Below are 9,392 nucleotides of genomic sequence, written 5' to 3'. Positions count from 1 at the left end.
TGAATTACAGAAATATACTACAATTGCCTAGCAGCATTCAGAGCCTTGCCTAACCTTAAGAGGTTTAGAATGGCAATCTTTCTGGGTTTCCAGAAGTAGAGGAAGACCAGTTATATTGATGTCTATCATATGGATGGACTGTGGAATTTAAGCTAGGTAGAAATGAGTGAAAAGTTACTAAGGGTAATGAGCCTTGGTGAGGAGAGGATAATTGGAGCTGGGGTACTGGCAGAAATGAACTGCAGATATAGAACATAGTAGACAGAATGAGATGTTTGAAACTGAAACTATGGGGTGGTTACATCTTTGGTCCTGACGGGGTCTAGCATATACCCATGGGAGTAGGGGGATAAGATAAGGTGAAAAAAAGAACATTTGGGAAGAGGAAGTCAAATGAAATTTCAGGGTGTTTGAAGAATTACCCATGTGAATAATGAAATTACCATGAATTATGGCTGGGGTAGTATTAGAGAGTGACAGTGAGCTAAGAGATAAAATCTCCAGAAAAGGCTGGATGGAGGGCTTGGCCATTTTCAAGGTCATTACAAAGACAGTGTGTTGACCACTCCCCGTTGTAACCGTTTATAGATATTTGAAGCAAGGAGATTTTGGGGAGGGAAGAAGGAGAATATAATTAAAACATCTTATAGATAGTTTGGTGGGGGGGACTTGGCCATTTTCAAGGTCATTACAAACAGAATGTCGTCTGTTAATTCGGTATCATCATTGTCCTCCAAATACCCGAAGCCATTAAGGCTAATTTTAATCACTTACCAAATTGTAACATTTGTTCAGATAATCAATTAATTGTTTGGTAGTCACCTGTGACTGACCTGGAAGTGGATCATTAAGTGTGGAGATTTTCCTCAAAGTGGAAATAGAAAAATGAAAACTGGAATCCTTATGTTAGCTGAAGAATTTGACAATCCAAGGGAAAGTGATTCAATGAAGATCATGGTGTTAATAAGTAACAGAGCCAACAATAGAGTAAAGCTGACTTAACGTGGACAGATTGAGCCACAAAGCAAAATAAAACAAAATAAAAGCGACAAGGGCAGCAATAACAACAAACAAAAAAGAAAACAGGATGGTCTGTTAAATTGGGGATCTCACACAAACAATACATTTTTTTTTTTTTTTGGTAGTAGTATGTCTCAAATATTGCCACAAAACATTCTTGTACTTGTTGGCAATGCTGTCCTCAGGAAGTCAGTTCACTGGTTGTCTCTGCCTCTGTCCCTGTTGCTACAGAGCCTCATTGTATAAGTTATATGGTGTGTGTGTGCGTGCCGTGCGTGCGTGTGTGTGTGTGTGTGTATTGGGGGAGGGTCATAAGAAAAATGGTTTGTATTTTCTTTGTGCTTAAGCATAATACCTTTAGAGTATTTTATGAGAGTTGAAGGCAATTATAACTAAAAGTCAGAGAAGCCAAACAGATGTGACCGGTAAAGTATTTGTTTAAAGGCTGCATCATCACACCAAGTATACATCTTTCTTATAAGGACTGCTTCTTGATTCTCTTTCTGATAGTCTAACAATTCAGGAATAGTTGCAATTTCTGGGGAGAGGAGAAATTTTGTTGCAAGGTCGGGCAAGTATACTCCTCTTTGCCATTTTCCTTGCCATGGTTTTTTGTACTGATTTAGAATCATGTTATTAGCCCAAAGAGATACTATTTATAAACAAGGACAATAAATGTGCACTAACCAACATACGTTTTCTACGAAACCTTTTTCCAAAACCATTGCCTGATCTCTTTCGGTGACAGAACCTTTGGTTCCACAGCTATTCAAATTATTTCTAAGTGACTTACCACATCATTAGAGATTACAACCCTCTCCTGGACAAAATCAATCCGTTTAAATAGGAAATGATTTGCTCCCAGATTAACACAACATTAACATTTCAAACTATTGACTAAAAATGTCAGTCTTTCACATTTTAGATAAACAGACTTGCTGGCGCCTGGGTGGCTCGGTCAGTTAAGCATGTGACTCTTGATTTCTGCTCAGTCCTGATCTCAGGGTCCTGGGATCGAGCCCTGCATGGGGCTCTGTGCTCAGTGTTGAGGTGGAGTCTGCTTGTCCCCCTCCCTCCCGGTCCACCCCTCCCTCCCCATCTGCCCTTGCCACCCCCACTCTCTAATGCGTGTGTTCTCTCTCTCTCAAATAAATAAATAAATAAAGTCCTTTTTTAAAAAAATAGACTTACAGTTACCAAAATGATGAGGTGGCCAAACTGTCGTGGGTTTCTTGTTATTTTCCACAAATGGCAAAATGGCATTTAAAAAATAATAGATATGAGAAACTTTATTTCCTTGCCATTAATTTGGCTCTTCTCATATGCTCTACTTAATTTGAATTGGACTTAGTTATTAGGCACCCTTTTCCTAACATCCTCCTATAAATTCTCAATCTTTTCTTAAGATGCTTTAAAAATGGTGATCATTACGGTGAGCGCTGTGAATTGTGCAAGACTGTTGAATCACAGATCTGTACTTCTGAAACAAATAACGCAACATATTTTAAGAAAAAAGAAAAAGAAGAAGATAACAGGAGAGGAAGAAAAGGGGAGTATGTCAGAGGGGGAGACGAACCATGAGAGATGATGGACTCTGAAAAACAAACTGAGGGTTCTAGAGGGTAGGGGGGTGGGGGGATGGGTTAGCCTGGTGATGGGTATTGAGGAGGGCACGTTCTGCATGGAGCACTGGGTGTTATGAACAAACAATGAATCATGGAACACTGCACCAAAAACTAATGATGTAATATATGGTGATTAACATAACAATAAAAAATAAAAAAAATAAAAATGGTGATCATTTACAAATGCAAGAAAAGAAGTCACATAAAGTAATATTCAAATATTAATTAGCCAGTTAAAAACGTCCATAAAAATGAATTAGTATCTAAATTGCCTAGTGGTATTAGTTAGGTTTTTAGAAATTGATGTTAGCTTTCTTAGGTTGATAATAATTTTCTTTTTACTCCTGAGTGCATATACTGTGCCATTTATTTCTCATGATGAAATTGTGCAATTATTCTGAATGTCAAAACCGAAGCTCAGATTGTTGGGTAACGGGGGGGTGGGGGAGGTGGTGCCTGTGTGGTGCAGTAGGTTAAGCATCCAACTCTTGGCTTTGGCTCAAGTCATGATCTCACGGTTGTGGGATCGGGCCCATGTCAGGCTCCACACTCAACACAGAATCTGCTTGAGATTCTCTTTCTCTCTCCCTTTGCCCCTCCCTCCACTCATGTGCGCTTGCTCTCTCAAATAAATAAATAACCAAATAAATAAATAAAATCTTTGGGGCATCTGGGTGGCTCAGTTGGTTAAGCATCTGCCTTTGGCTCAGGTCATGGTCTCGGGGTCTTGGGATAGAGTCCTATGTTGGGATCCACACTCAGTGGGAGTCTGCTTCTCCCTCTCCCTCTGCCCCTCCCTCAGTTCATGCTCTCTCTCTCTCAAATAAATAAATAAAATATTAAAAAAAAAGAAAGTTAGGGGCGCCTGGGTGGCTCAGTTGTTAAGCATCTGCCTTTGGCTCAGGTCATGATCCCAGGGTCCTGGGATGGAGCCCCGCATTGGGCTCCCTGCTCAGCGGGAAGCCTGCTTCTCCCTCTCCCACTCCCCCTGCTTGTGTTCCCTCTCTTGCTGTCTCTCTCTGTCAAATAAATAAATAAAATATTAAAAAAATAAAATAAAATAAAGAAAGTTAAGTAACTGGTCCAATAACATGTAGCTGGCAGGGCTGTCATACAAAGTCCAAAGCCTGTGATCTGTTTGCTGGGGAGTTACACAAAGCCTTTGAAGAAGAACTCAGTATTGATCAGTGATATATTTTGTAAGGTGTTTTTTGATTATTCTGAAAAAATTACTACTAATAGACAATAACTTATTTGCATATTGTTTTACCATTATCAGTGTACTTTCATTTATCTACCTTAGAGTGTCTCAGTTGTGTTTTAAACTCATATCAACCATCAGAGATAGACAAGGTCAGTATATTTAGCTCATGCTACCAACAAAGTAGCCAAGAGATTAAATGCTGTTGCCAAGGTCATAGATGAAGTAACAGAGCCAGGAATCAGGTCCAGACCTCTTGCCTCTAAGATCTACTACACCGTGCTGATGATGCCCTTTGGATGCCATCCTCACTCACTCTGCTGGGGCTCTGACAGACTGCATTAGGCATCCTTCTTTTGCAGATGCCTTCATTCCTCCATTTGGTTTCTCATACCCCATGTTGGGCCTCTCTTCCATGGTGATGCCCACTCCACATTCCTCTGGCTCTGATAGCCTTCTTTATGCCACATAGCTTCTTCCAGACTCCAGGCCTGAAAACCTGCCTTGCTTGTCTCATCTCATTCTTTAGGACCGAGTTGTTCTGGAACAGAGGAGGAGGCGAGTCTCTAAAGGGATATGGTCCCTGAATGAAGGGAAGCACACAAAGACAGTCTTCACCTTTACTTAGGTTTTCTTGTGCAGTTTGCTGGGAATAAGTAGCAGTCTTACTGGACTGAAGCTATAGGAGTCAGGGTCTGAGGCTGCCAGAGTGAATGGATACTGTGGGGGCAAATCTCTAGAGAGGACAGAACCACACAATGGGGCTTCCTCAATCTGTGTTTCTCACAAAATATATAGTTGGCTCACTCCAGAGCTGCACAAAAATAGGGTGAGACTCCAAGGGACTCAGCAGAGATTAGCAACTAGGATGCTAAAGAGCTGTACAGAGATTACAACTGCTATGTTTTCAAGGCATTTTATTTGTATAATTATTTGTTTAATATTTTATTTTTCTTCCTACGTGGAAGAAAAACTATAGAGCAGGTTTTCTCTCCCATCAACTTCTGGATTTCTTGGGCCATATTAATATAATGTAGATATCATATATTTTCCACTATGTCTCTTCAACAATCATTCTTACATTGACATTGAGTTTTATAACCTACTTAAATTTGCTTTACATTTGAGGCTTAACCCTAAACCTCCTCAAAAGCAGTTGCTAATTGTAAACTCTGTGCAGCTTTCTTGAGGTCAGTCTTCTTAAAATCATAATTCTGCATCCATGGGTTATTCAAAGTGTGTGTGTGTGTGTGTGTGTGTGTGTGTGTGTGTGTGTGTGTGATGTCACATAACAGCCTGAATGGAGTAATGGCAAATGACATGACCAAGCAATGCACAAGCAGATAAATACAAATAACCAGGAAGCATATGCAAAGTGCAAAGTGTTTAACCTGATTAATTATCACTGGAATGAAGATTAGAACAACAGCTATCACATTTGAAACATCAGAAAGTAGGGATGCCTGGGTGGTGCCAGCGGTTAAGCATCTGACTTCGCTCGGGTCATGATCTCAGGGTCGTGAGATGGAGCCCCAGTTGGAGCTCGGCAGCCAGTGTTCTCTGCTTAAGACTCTCTCGTCCTCTCCCCTGGCCCTCCCCCACTAAAATAAATAAATAAATCTCCTCTTAAAAAAAAGAGAAACATCAGAAAATAAAAAGAAAAGTGCTAATACTAGGATTCGCATGGATATGAGAAAATGGGTCCTTTCATACATTGCCAGGGGAAATGTAAATTTGTACAAGGTTTCTGGAGGACAATGGGACAAAATGTATCAAAGTTCTTAATGTGTTTGTATCCATTTTTTTCTGGTGGGGCTATTGTAAATATTATAAATATTGTTGCTACAGACATACTTTAACATATGCCCTTGGTTCAAGAATTTCTTCTAGGGTAGCAGCTCTCCAACACTGGACCTCCAACACCTTAGGACCTCTTTTTTTTTTTTAAGATTTTATTTATTTATTTGAGAGAGAGAGAGTGAGGGAGGGAGAGAGCACAAGCCAGGGGAGGCAGAGGGAAGGGGGAGAAGCAGACTCCCCGCTGAACAGGGAGCCCGATGTAGGGCTCGATCCCGGGACCCTGGGATCCTGACCTGAGCCGAAGGCAGACACTTAACCCACTGAGCCACCCAGGCACCCACCTTAGGACCTCTTTAAACTCTTGTAAATAATTAAGAGGAACCCCAAATCTGTGTATATATAAACATGCCATATTAGATAGTAAACTGAAAAATTGATATTTATGTCATTTCATTTGAAAATAACAAACCCATTACATGGTATTAAAATATTTTGATGAAGAGTAACTATGTTTTCAAAACAAAACACAACAAAAGCAATGGGGAGAGGGGCATTTTTTTACATTTTGCAAACCTCTTTTTAGTACGTGGATTAAGAACAGCCAGTTAAATCCACATAATCTGTTTCTGTACTCAATCTATCGCAGGATATCATTTTGGTTGAAGTAATTTTCTCTCATATATGCATTTGAAGCAATAAATTTCCTTTAATAATGCTTTAACCACATTCCCTAAATTCTGATATGTAGTATTTTCATTAACATTCAGCTTGAAATATTTTATAATTGTTATTATTATATTTTTGGCCTGTGTTTCATTTAGACCATTGATGTCTTCAAAATAAAAGTTCAAATTAAGTTTTCCAAAATCTCTAAGTAACTTTTAGGAAAAATGTGGCTTTCATGTCCATTTATTTTCAAGGTTACCATTTTCCTTGTTAATTTCATATTTTCTCATTAGTTATTTGGTACTAAGAAGGTGTGGGGACATTTTGTTTCACAAGATGTCTGTGTATCAAGTCATCACACTGTACACCTTAAACTTACATATGTTATATGTCAATAATATCTCAATAGAGCTGGGGGAAAATGGCAGCAGGGGATATGGTCTGTGTGTATAGATCCAGCTTCTTTAGTTTCTGGAGTGTTGGACTGAATAGCCTAGCCCACAGTTGTTTTTTTTTTTTAAATACCTTTAGTAGCTTTTTAATTATTAGGGCTTTTTTCTTCTAAATTTTAGAAATTCCATTTGGCTCTTTTATAAATACCAATAATCTTTTTAAAAAGAATATCCTTCTTCTCTTTCATGTATTTCATTTTAAATTTTTTAAATCATGTATTTCATCTTTTATTTGTTTAACTATAAATACACTAAATTTTAGATTTTGTATTAGATAATTCCATTAAGTATAGATTCTGAGCTACTTATAGAGTTTATTGTTTCTGCAGATTCTGTTTGGAAGTGGGATATCTTCTGGCCTAGTATGTATTTGGGGACGAAAAACTCATAGAATCCAGCTCTTTTTGTGGAGATCCTAAAAATTCTGAGTTAAGGACCCATCTCTCCAGAGGACATTAGCATTTGTTTCTTCCAAGAACACCAGGATGCTACTCGATTAAAAACACTTGATTTTAATTTCTTGTCTTTTTTCCCCCATGCTGCGGGAGGGATGTAAATTTGAACCCCTTTGCCCGCCTAAGGATTGATCGTGCTAATGTTAGAGGAGTCAGAGGAGACTTCTTTTTCACCTAGACTCCAATATGAACAAAGTTCTTTATTATCTTTTTTTACTATCTTGGGGATTTTCTCCCAAGTCCATCTTTTCGTGGAAGATGTAGGCTTTTCAGAATCCCAAATTTTTTACAGAGGATTTTAGCCTTAATTCCTTCCTATGAGGCTCAAGGCTTGAAGCCTTTCCTTCACTTGGCTGGTTAATAAGTCTCTTGCTTAGGGGCACCTGGGTGGTTCAGATGGTTAAGCATCTGCCTTCGGCTCAGGTCATGATCCCAGGGTCCTGGGATCGAGTCCCACATCGGGCTCCCTGCTCAGCGGGGAGCCTGCTTCTCCCTCTGCCTCTCATGAATAAATAAATAAAATCTAATAAAAAAATAAAAATAAGTCTCTTGGTTATCCAGATAGACAAACACCTGCAGAGAGCCACAACAGACGCCACGTTAGCATCAGTTTCATGTGCTGGTTCTTGGCTCCTTCCATTTGATTCTTCATTAATGTATTGTGAGTTTGGATATGCATTAAATTGTGTTTGATATTTTATCTGGCCTATCCATTTTATACTGGAGTGACTTTAAAGTCTAATATATTGCCAGAAAGAGCAGTCTCATAAAGATCTTTTAAAAGACACTATCATGAGTATATTTTTCAAGGTTGTGGTGAAGGGAATGTCCTCTAAACTCCCTCCGGGGGTATAAGTAGGTACACCTGGGAAGGGCACGCAAAGCAAATCTTTCTCATCAGGTTCATTCCATACATTATACCTAGGAATTGCTAACATTTTAATTATATTTAGCATGACTCCCAGTACTGAGACTTGATCGCCAACCGACTGGGCAAACAGAAGTGATCTTAACTTTCTGCTAGCCCATCTGCAAAGGACACCTGTATTGATAATTTTGACCCAATATAAAAATGCTTTTCTTTTACAAAATAGAAAAGTCCTGTAATCTATGTTGTCTCTGACTTGTGTTCTAGCATTAAACTTTTTAATTAATCTCCCAGAGAATACTGGGATCTGGCTCTATTAATAGACGAAGAGGAGCACTGGCTTTTCTCAGGAGGTAGCTCCCCAATGATAGTGTTAGGCTCTGCAAGGAAGAGGGTGAACAGGACACTTCTATTTGTTAAGGGAGTCTGGGATAATTTGGCTGTGGGAGTTTGGGTTTGGTAATAACCCTGAGACCTCTGTATCTGTTGATATTACCTTTCCTATTACCTATATCCAACTTGTTCCTGTTCAATGCCATAACATTCAGTAGAGAATTAGGGAAGCTGGGGTTTTAACTGAAATTATGATTTGGCAGCTAAGAGAATCATACTACGTATTTGGTTTTCCTCTTACTCAACCCTATAAATGCAAGAGACAACAGATTCATTTAGCATGCTCATGATAATATAAATCCCTGCCTTGATACTGGAATTTAGGGATTTGAGAATCTTGATCTTTTTCCATAAAGTGTCCAGAGCTATTGGAAGCAGCCATCTGTACCCCATGGTCCTTGAATTTCTGCATATTGTCCTAAAAGTGACAACCACTCCCCCAAATTTTACCTTCAATGATTACCACATTCTAGGTGCCCAGATGCCTAATTTAATAATCTACTTTGTCATTGTATGACATGGGCTACTGGGTGAGTATCCATAAATATTAGTGGGATCCTTCACAGCATTCAATCCACGCTAAGCAGGACAGTTAATCCCCGTTTCCTTGCATTTCTGGGTATCTGTGGCATGCAACACATTCATTGTAATAATCTTAGTATTGCTTGGAATTCTTGGTTGCAAACAACAGAAACCAATTCTAGTTGACTTAAGCAAAGAAGTCAAGGGTATTGAAGGATGCCAGTTTCCTCACAGAACTGACATAAGGGAGGGAGACGCACCCTCAAAATATAGATAGGAACCAAGGGAGATTAGGGTTTGCCTTCAAGTGTGTTTATATGATAGATAGCTGAAAACAAACTAAAAAAAGACAAATGAAAAGAATAGTGAGTAAAGGCATGGGTTTAAGTC

General features: G+C 39.1%; 1 pseudogene; it reads left to right on the top strand.

The window, feature by feature from the left end:
- The first annotated feature begins 699 nt into the window (after positions 1-699).
- LOC112817795 (Y-box-binding protein 1 pseudogene) overlaps positions 700-9,392 on the top strand; it is a 53,768-nt pseudogene continuing 45,075 nt past the window's right edge.

The sequence above is a fragment of the Callorhinus ursinus genome, unplaced genomic scaffold (assembly GCF_003265705.2).
Source record: "Callorhinus ursinus isolate GAN/ISIS: 27379988/994484 unplaced genomic scaffold, GSC_fseal_2.0 scaffold91, whole genome shotgun sequence".
NCBI lineage: Eukaryota > Metazoa > Chordata > Mammalia > Carnivora > Otariidae > Callorhinus > Callorhinus ursinus.
The sequence above is the reverse complement of the archived record's forward strand: the minus strand, read 5'-3'. Positions and strand labels throughout refer to the sequence as shown.